Below are 9,261 nucleotides of genomic sequence, written 5' to 3' on the forward strand. Positions count from 1 at the left end.
CTCTGGTCTTACATGAAAGATCAAATGAACGGATGGGAAAAGATAGATAACAGGGGAAAAGCTTGTTTTGGACTAGTTTCCCTAATAGGAAAGGAAGAATAGTGAGATGTCAAATTGACTTTTACAGAGCAGGTTAATGCCAGATACTTGTTTATCCTTGGAGATTCCTCAAATCCAGCAGATTTCAGCATTGCCTAATGAAAGCTAAGGGAAGAGTGGGGAAATGGAGCATGTACAGTTCAGAGAAGGGGAAGATGCAGATGAAAACTAATGAAAAGCCTCTCTCCTTCATGTTTCAAGTGCCAAATTATGCTTGACATTTCAATTTCACCAAGGCGCGCTTCCGTAAAATCGTCTTGAACTCTCCTCAAAGCGTTAAAGCTTCCATCAGCTCCTCCAGTGGCATCAGACGGGTCCGATTCAGATCTGTCTCAGGTTTGAAATGTGATCGTCGTTGTACCACTGCACAACTGGCATCAAGAAGCATCACCAAACATCTCTAGTATTTCCATAGATGGACTTCGCAATCGGCTTTGAGATAGGGCACGATGTAAATACCCAATACATTACTACTCAGGTGGGAGATGATGGGGGTTGGTGACTCACGTGTGGCTTGTTTTGAAATGTTTCTGGGAATTTGGGATGTTTATTGCTTGTGTGTGACTTGTTTCGAGTGACGATCTCCATGTTATGTGTCTATAGCCAGAAGGTCTGGAGTCCCTCTGGAGATCTGTTGGAAAAATCTGTAACCAATAAAATTCTCATTACTTCTCAATGTTCCAACATTTTTAGGAAGTTTGAAAGCCTGAATTTTTGAACTGTCCCCATCTCCCCAGTGAAAAACATCGAGAGTGGGGAAATAGCAGAAATGCTGTGTTTTTCCCAATCTGTTCTGTTGACGTGTTTTGTTTTTCCTTAACTTGTTTTCTTCTAAAGGTCATTGAAATTTTCAGTTGCATAAATTCTATTGACTTTACTCATTGCAGTCAGGCTTTTGAGGGAGATGCTGAGCTTACGTGCGCTGTCAGTGCCAGACAGAAGAGACTCTTCTCCTGTGTGAGTGGGAATAATGGTGACCCAGCTCTTGAGAGACCTCACTGAATTGAATTCTTTGAAAAATATACCCCTGGGCTGTGGTTGCTGAGCACTTGAGAAGGCCTATGATTGATGACATGGTCATTACGAACATGATTAAGAGCAGCCAGGATTCACATTTACCACCTTGGCCTTTTCCAGTGTCTGCGGAGCTGTGGTCTCCAGACCACCACTGCTGCGCACAACGTGACTGTGTGCGGAGGCGGGGACGGGGGAGCTGTGATTAATTTGGCTGGCAACATGATGCTGGCTCTCTTCTTTGATTGCAGCTGATGAATAGTATTTTAAAAGCTAAGAATACATTAAGCACTTCGCTATGGCTCCTATACAGTCTGAGGGCCAGAACCACAGCTGTGCTCGGTTTACAATGGGTGCAGCTGAAGAAAGAAGAGGAAGGAAAAGAGACAGCTTGTAGCTTAACTTGAGCTCTACATTCTGCTGAGGGCACAGACACCGACTCCCCCAGGCACTGCTGATGGGGTTTTGGGCAGGAGCAGGACTAGCTTTCACCAGTTTTGGCTGCATAGCCATGTTAAAAGAACAAGCTGTTGCACGAGCAAGGGATTGGTGTTCCCTGCCTCTGCCACAGTTGGTTGGGATGATCTGTCTGGCTGAAACTGTTTGGGGAAAGAGGCAGTTCTAGGGGGACAGGTGGCAAGCTCGGGGTCACAAGCCCTGTTTCCATCAGAAACCAGCGTCGTGCTGGGGTGGGGAAGCAGCAGCTCCACAGGTACAAGGAGCAGAGCAGGTTCCTTTGATGCGCTCCATGGCTGGTGTCCATGAAGTCACCTGGCTTAAGGAGTGAGCCATGAGTCTATCTCTTTTTGTATAATACAACAGCTCCTCTCTAACACTCGTTTTTCAATTATTCCTAGTGCTTGCTGTTAATAACAACTGAAACTTTCATTGCAGCACCCCTGACTCAATGTTCATGCCAGGACATTCATTGCAATTGCCCTAATTTGATGGCAACCATTGAAGGAAATCAGAACGACAGCTTTTGAGCATTCTTGTCATGCAGCGTGATGACTCTTGGCAGCAGGAGAGCCATTCAGCCTCCTGAAGACTGTTTTCAGACACAGGGGCTCAACAGACAAGGTAACAATTCTTTTCTCCCTCCCAGTTGCAGTAAGCGGGAGAACTTCCAGAACCCCAGGGGTTGTCACCCGAACCCCAGGCTGTGCCCTGCTTGGTCACTTCCACGATAAAATCAAAAAAAGGTTTATTTGGGTGTGTTCTCTGCAGTGTGGGAGGTGTGGTATTTGCTCCTTGCAGCAAAGCATAGGATATTGTTTCTGTTTCTTCCCACCTATCTACTCTCCATTACTTGTTAGTTTCAATACTCTTTGCTCTCTTCCAGCCGTCCCTCCTGCCACAAAAGGTTATTCTAGACAGGTCGGCTTGGCACGAGGCAGCCGTGGCAAACCTTTAAACTATAATGATAAATTATGCTCCATTGCCCAGTCCCTCTGGAAAGAGATTTTAATGTGGATTAAAATAAAAGAGGTTTGATAGATGCTGGAAATGTCTCCCTTTGGCTGTTAAGAAAAAAATCTGAATGCCTGTAATATTTCTGCCGAGAATTACAATAATTGGTATTTAAATAGTATTCTGCGCGGAGCTGCGATTGCCAAGGAAAGCCAAACCCAGGAGCAAGATCTCTTGTCTTTAAGAGCTCAGCCAGGCTGGGGAACTTAAAAAGAAACTTGAATTATTGGGAATTTAAAACATGCCCTTGCTTTGGCTTGAATGCAACATCAAAGCTGGAGCCTGTGTGTTTGTGAAAAAATGCTTCTTTTCCCTCCCAGCAGCTAAATGCTGTTTCTCCTCTGATTTTATTAGCACTGCTGTCCCAGCACCATCTCCATCCACAAATACCTTTTCGGTGTGCTCACAGGAAGGAGTCGGTTTTGCCGTTTCAGAGGAAGAATTACCCACAGCCCAAACATCTAGTGCCAGGAGCCAAAGAAGGCTGGTGATCTTACAGACAGTGCTGTTCCCCTGTGGAAACACAGTGATGCTCTGTGTTGAGGGCCTCTTGCATCAGAGGATCTGTTAAATTCATCATCCAACTCACGGTCACCCTCACCATGGTGGTGCTTGTATTTGGAAACCGCCGGCCAAATTCTGTCTTGCTCCCCAGGACCCGGCAGTTTCAGATGGACACTGTGTTCTTCTCTACCTCCTGCTCTCAGCTGGTGTTCAGTTCTCAGGAAATCCACACCTCTGATCTCTACCCAAGAAAGGCCGAATCGATGTTTCATAGTAAGTTGCACAAAACTCTTTTTATAATGATAGGGTTTCTTTGACATAAGCCCCACTATCTTGCATGTGTAAGATACCACTGCTGGCTTTCCTGCACCTTCCCAAATCCAACCATTTCTAGTTGCATACCATCCTGCCTGTTTCCCATGTAGATCTCGTATTCAAGTCTCTGCAAATCAAACCTGTTAGAATGTTCCTGTTTTCATACTTGGCCTTTTCTCTATAATCATTCAGCTCTCCTAGCATGCATTTGTGACCCCAAGAGATGACTCCACTAATGGGAACACGTTGGTGCCGAATGCCACCAAAAAGCTGTGCTTCCAAGAAGCTGGGAGCTCTGAAGGTGCTGTTCGTATCAGTTTCAGACCAACACAGTTCACTGGCCTGACACTGAATGTCTTCTCTTTTTTCTCTTCCTACCGATGCTTCCATTACCTGTACAAGATGTAAGATTTAATAGGTAGGTCCATGAGTATGATACAAGACGTGGCAGCATGGACATTGCCAGAATAAGGCGGGATGAGCCGGTGCGGGCATGGCTGAGAGCTCTGATGCTCTGCCAGGGTGCTGGGCCAGCACCGCTGTGTACCTGCTGCTACCAGAGCTAAGTTGTGTGTCTGTGCAGCGCTGCATGGGCCGTATGGGCATAACGGGCATTTCTAATGTCAGCAATAACTACTGGGAAATGTCTCCCTTTGCCTTGAAATCATTACAGTTTTATGTGCCAGCAGCAGCTCTAGTCCCCAGCTGAGATTAGAAGTCCATTAAGTGTTTGAAATTGTGCGAATGCATCCTACGAGGACGTGCGCTCCTGACCAGCTCCATACTGCCGATTGCCTTGCTAATCCAGTTAACCCTGTCCCACCAGGGAGCCATCCATCTGTACGAACCCACCTATAGGCAGAGATCTCTCCCGCAGTGGTAGTCGATACTCGGGCTACTCTAATCTTCCGATTGTGTTTGCATCCTCTGATTTTAGAGAGCATTTAAAAGTGAGAGGAAAAGTGCTTAACCTCATAGAGCTACTGCTAGCTGAATGTATGGATTAAATCTAGGAATTGCAAATTCAATTCATTATTAGTTCAAATGGGAAATAATTCCACTGAAGACAGTGGAAATTATTAACTCAGGGAAGCAGTTAGTTATCTAACATTTCCTCTCTAAGGAAATAAAGAAATAAACCATTTTTCTCCTGTGACATCCGTTGGTTTTTCCCCAATGTAATTCTAGTGATTTCTGCAGGGTTATTTTTGGAACGGAAAAACTGGAAATGCACAAATACTCCATTCATGGTGAAGTGGCTTGTATAAACTCAGACTAGAGTCAAGTGAACACACAGGTGGAAAAAAAGAATTGTGTCAGATACATAGTCCTGAAGAGGAAATGTCAATGAAGAGGTTTGTGAAAGAATGAGCACCTGACTTAGCAACCCATCGAGTTGTAGGGTATGCTTTTGTTTCTCTCTGAGTACTGAATCAGCCAGGGCCAGGGCCTGCCAGTCATGGCAGGTAAGTTAGTTACTAGATAAGTTAGTTACTGCTTATTGAAGGTTAAACACCCATCAAGTCTTTTGCTGGTCACAGCAGGGAAAAAAAACTCAAGAACAGAAACCTTTCTTGGAACTGCTCAGCAGCTCAGGTAGAGGTGGGATTGTCAGGAAAGAACGGCAGCCAGTCTGTGCTCAAAAATCTGAACAGATCTCTCTTCAGATCTTAAAGATTCCTGCAAGTATTGCACTGTGCGCAGTCAGGGAATTAACTGATCCACACCTGACTGAGATCCCTAGTTCACACTTAAGGATAACGCATTTGTATCTCAAAGAGATTTCCAATTCTGCTTCTTAATAACTAACAACAACATATTTTATTAACATCTTGCGAAATGAAATCCCAGAGCCGCGGGGAGGTTGTGTCATTAGCCAGCCAAGGGCTGTAGACCTGTGGCAACCTGATTGCCAGCCCCATCCTTCACCGGACAGCAGATGATGGAAAACCTGAATAATGACTTCAACTCCTGAAATGTTGACGTGACCTTTCGTATGGCAGGGACATCCCATGCTCTGGTGGCCATGGGCTCTTACTAACTCAGATTTCTCCCATCTTCATTGCAGACCATCCTTGACACCAGGATATCAAGCAAAATGGGAGAAGCCCCAGTGCCGTTGCCCTGCTGAGAGCCAAAAGCCATGACTGTAAGAGGCTTCAGATGCTGGTGGAGCAGCGGGGATCATTACAACTGAATAGAGCCATACGCAAAGGTGGAAAGATCCTCTTAGCACTCATTAATTGTAATTTTCAGGATTAATGCAAAAGATTTGGCAGCTTGACAGAAGTGAGTTTTAACACAGATAATTCACTGCGGCTCATTGGAGCTGAGGGAAGGGTCAGTGGCTCCTCACAAGCCCCCCAACATCAGGGAAAGATAAGGGCAGAAGTAACTGGACAGAGAACAGGGATATAAAGCTTCTGATAACTCAAAAGATGTATTTTATACAAGGCAGTGTAAATATTCATGTGATTTATTAGAGGAGCAGACTTTTCATTGATGACTCTATTGAATTGAGAGTTATTTAGAAGCTGAGGGGATCAATACAGCAGCTGGGAGCCAAAGCTTCTGAAAGCAAGTGAAGTAAAAGTGCATTTTGCAGGGCCTCGCATCTGTGTGAAGTCCCTTAACTACCCCTTAAACCTTAGGCTGGACATCACCCTATATATATATATATATATATATTTATATATCTGTACGAAACAGGTTATTCTGAAGTACATAATGAACTATTCACCACCATCTAACCACAGCTGATTCTGTGTGTATTGGTTTTTACTCCCTATCACTTCTTATTACATTTATTCCTTCAGAAGAAACATAAGTCAAATGTCTCTAATCTTTTTAGCATGGAATTTTAGATTTTAATGGGCTTGTTTTAATTTGCCTGTATTCTTGTTAATAATGAAATCTGTTTAACGAGAGTTAAACCAAAAAGCCTGTAATGGTAATTCAAAACATAAAACTCTAGTGCATTTCTGTAAGAATTCCCTGTTAATATTCTTAAGGCTTTTCAACAGATATTTTAAGTAGGCATTGGTATTAGCAGAAACATCACACAAATTAAAATTAGACTCTTGGTGACTATTTTAAAATGAATATTCAGAGACTCTACAGCATGAAATTAAATCTAGTTACATTTGACGCTGCTGGTATATTTTAAGGAAGTGTACTTCACTGAAAATGATAGTGTTGCCTGTGAACTTATTACTGATAGTTAATTTAATTTATTACAACCCGTTGAATGTAACAATTAGATTTTATATAGCATAGCCTAGGAGCCTGTGTCAGGCTTTAAATCTATGGAGATGTAGCCTGAGACAGTAGTTCAATGTCGGAATAAGGAACGGGCACTTCCAGCTCCGGCCAGGACTCCTGTTTCACACTTACTGCGCTCATCATGAGGTCCTAAAGTGAGAAATCTGCCTTTGAGGATTTGGGGTTGCCCTCTTAGAAATCTTAAGACTTTTTTTTTATTTTTTGCTATTTAATCCCCGGACTTGCTTTGGGGTCACCTGTTCCACAAGGACATCTGGACCTTGCAAAGCTACAGGACTTCTTTCTGCTCCTTCTTCACTCTCTTTTGCAGGCTCTGCTTTCCCCAGCTGTTCAGGACTGGTGGAGCTCTACAGCTCCGCGCGTTATAAAATCCAGATTATCATCCCTATCTAGCGTGGCAACAAAATATGTATTTATAAAATTAAACGTTTAAATCTGCTGAAAGTCCCTGGGGTTGAAGCAAATGGTAAAAATCAAGCAAAAAGCTAAATCCTGAAGTGATAGCTTTAGGGACACACTTTTGGGCTGAACTGATGACATGATGAGAAAACATCCCCTTCTATCATAAGAAGCAGTGTCCGTGACCCCCTGCCCGTTGCTGTCATTGTGGGATAGTCAGATTCAAAATCTGCCCCAGTTTTTCTGGTTTATTTTGATGATAACACCTTGTGGGTGCCTCCAGGTTCCAGGAATCAGGCAGCACTTCCTATGATATATCTTGGAGCCATTAAAACACAAAAGCAGAGTGTCATCTTTCTGCTGATGTATAGCAGGAGGACCTGTCATTCCCCTGGTATAGTACAGTGTGAGAATGGTCTCCCTTCAAAATACATCACTGGGGCAATGGCGTTTTGAGTTATATGGTGCCAGGATGGCAACTATTTGAACCATTCACAAATGTAGACAAGACAGGGTCAAAGCACGTATTTAGTTTTCACGTGGGCAGCTGGGCTGTCTGAAGTGATAAGAATTGGTTTAAAATCATTGTCATTTAATGAAGTGATGCTGCGCTAAAGCACTTTGGTGGTTTGAGTTCCTAATTCCCATTTACAGGAGTGACTGTCGGACACGGAGTGGCTGAGGACAGCATGGGCTGTCCCTGAGCTCCCTGGCAGAGCAGGATGTCCCTGTATGCCCCAGGACGTCCTTGCACACCCTAGGATGTCCCTGCACGCCCCAGAATGCTGTTGCACGAGTCTGCTGGAGGATGAAACCCTCGATGGAGGTAGGTGAGTCCTGTGCGAATCCCATTGTGTCCTGTTACTCTCAGGAACCTGCTGCTTGCACCTCTCCCCTGCCTGTGCATGAGGAATGTGCTGCCTGTGATGCTCATTCCCATATTATTGAAAAGCAAATGTGAATGGGTTTGCTCTGTGAGACCTCAGCTCCAAACACCCTGTATCCCCTGGCTCCTTCCACTGCTGTGAGCCAGGAACACTGCTTGTCACAGAAAGTGTTCAATGCTTAAATGTTTGCAGGATCGGTGTCTGAACTGGCATTCTTTGCCAAAACTATCCAAGCTTCATGAAGAACTCATGGAATAAACTTGCCAATGCAGGGCCAGCTCTTCAGCTAGCATGAGCTGGTGTGGTTCTGCGGAAGCTAAGTTGAGGATCTGCTCTTCCCTGATGTCTGCATTAGATATGCAAGGAAAATGAACAAAGCCAGCAACTGGATATGCAGTTCCATGATGAGTTGGTGCATCTTTCCATTCATTATTTTTATTTTGCTCTCTTCTACTGCTGGGAAATTATACAAATTCTTCTTGTATAGGAAAAGAATACTGATAATTAAGGGAAGTACTACTTGGATTTAAGGTAATCTCATAAGTCCACGTTAGTGTTCTCACATGTTAAAACCTGTGACAACTGCTATCTGATACCCAGGACCGGGTCCTCAGCTGCCCAGAATGTCACTTACCACATTCCTCACTGAACACTTTAGATGGGAATGGGGTGCTTGCATTAGAAGAATAAACCAGCAGAAAAAGAGGACAGGACTATAAGGCAGAAAGGCCTGGTCATCTTTCAGGGCAAGTTCTGCAGGTGTAGCTAAAGTGATGCACAAATCTACTCCAGATGGACAAGTCTCATTCCAGGTGGCAGATGTTACCAGAAGAAAAATGCTTCTTTATTGAGTTTCTTGGGCAGCTGGAAGGGCTTGATCTAAACTGACAGATACCTTTGTAGCTATGAGGACCTCAATCTGCTTGTCTTTAGGAGCAGTATTTCAAAAATCAACTTGGCTTCTTGACCTCCAAGGGTACCTGGATTAAAACCCTTGAAGATGGATGATAGCACAGAGATGTAAGAAGCTGTACTCTCACAGGAGATTCAATCTCCTCCCAGGACCCTAATTGAAGACCAGTTCAGCATGTGGAGTGGACAAAGACAGTCCAGAGGGCTTCTCAGGTTGAATTCTTGCTGCATTGTCCCATATGGGTGCAACATCCCAGGTCCTCAGCCCTTCCCACCTTGGGTGTTATGACAGGACACCAGGAAGAGCTTGTGGTCCACAGGCAGCCATGGGCAATACAGATCTCAACTTTAAAACTAGTTGTTTGAGTCTAGAAGCAGC

The 9,261-nt window shown here is 44.2% G+C and overlaps 1 long non-coding RNA gene across 1 annotated transcript; it reads left to right on the plus strand.

Annotated features, from left to right (window-relative positions):
- The first annotated feature begins 2,990 nt into the window (after nt 1-2,990).
- LOC139829498 (uncharacterized) lies at nt 2,991-7,881 on the plus strand. The gene is made up of 3 exons (XR_011741986.1): nt 2,991-3,360; nt 5,471-5,617; nt 7,738-7,881. It is a non-coding gene; the product is annotated as an uncharacterized lncRNA (long non-coding RNA).
- Nucleotides 7,882-9,261: the final 1,380 nt, after the last annotated feature.

Source organism: Patagioenas fasciata, chromosome 19 (assembly GCF_037038585.1).
Source record: "Patagioenas fasciata isolate bPatFas1 chromosome 19, bPatFas1.hap1, whole genome shotgun sequence".
Taxonomy (NCBI): domain Eukaryota; kingdom Metazoa; phylum Chordata; class Aves; order Columbiformes; family Columbidae; genus Patagioenas; species Patagioenas fasciata.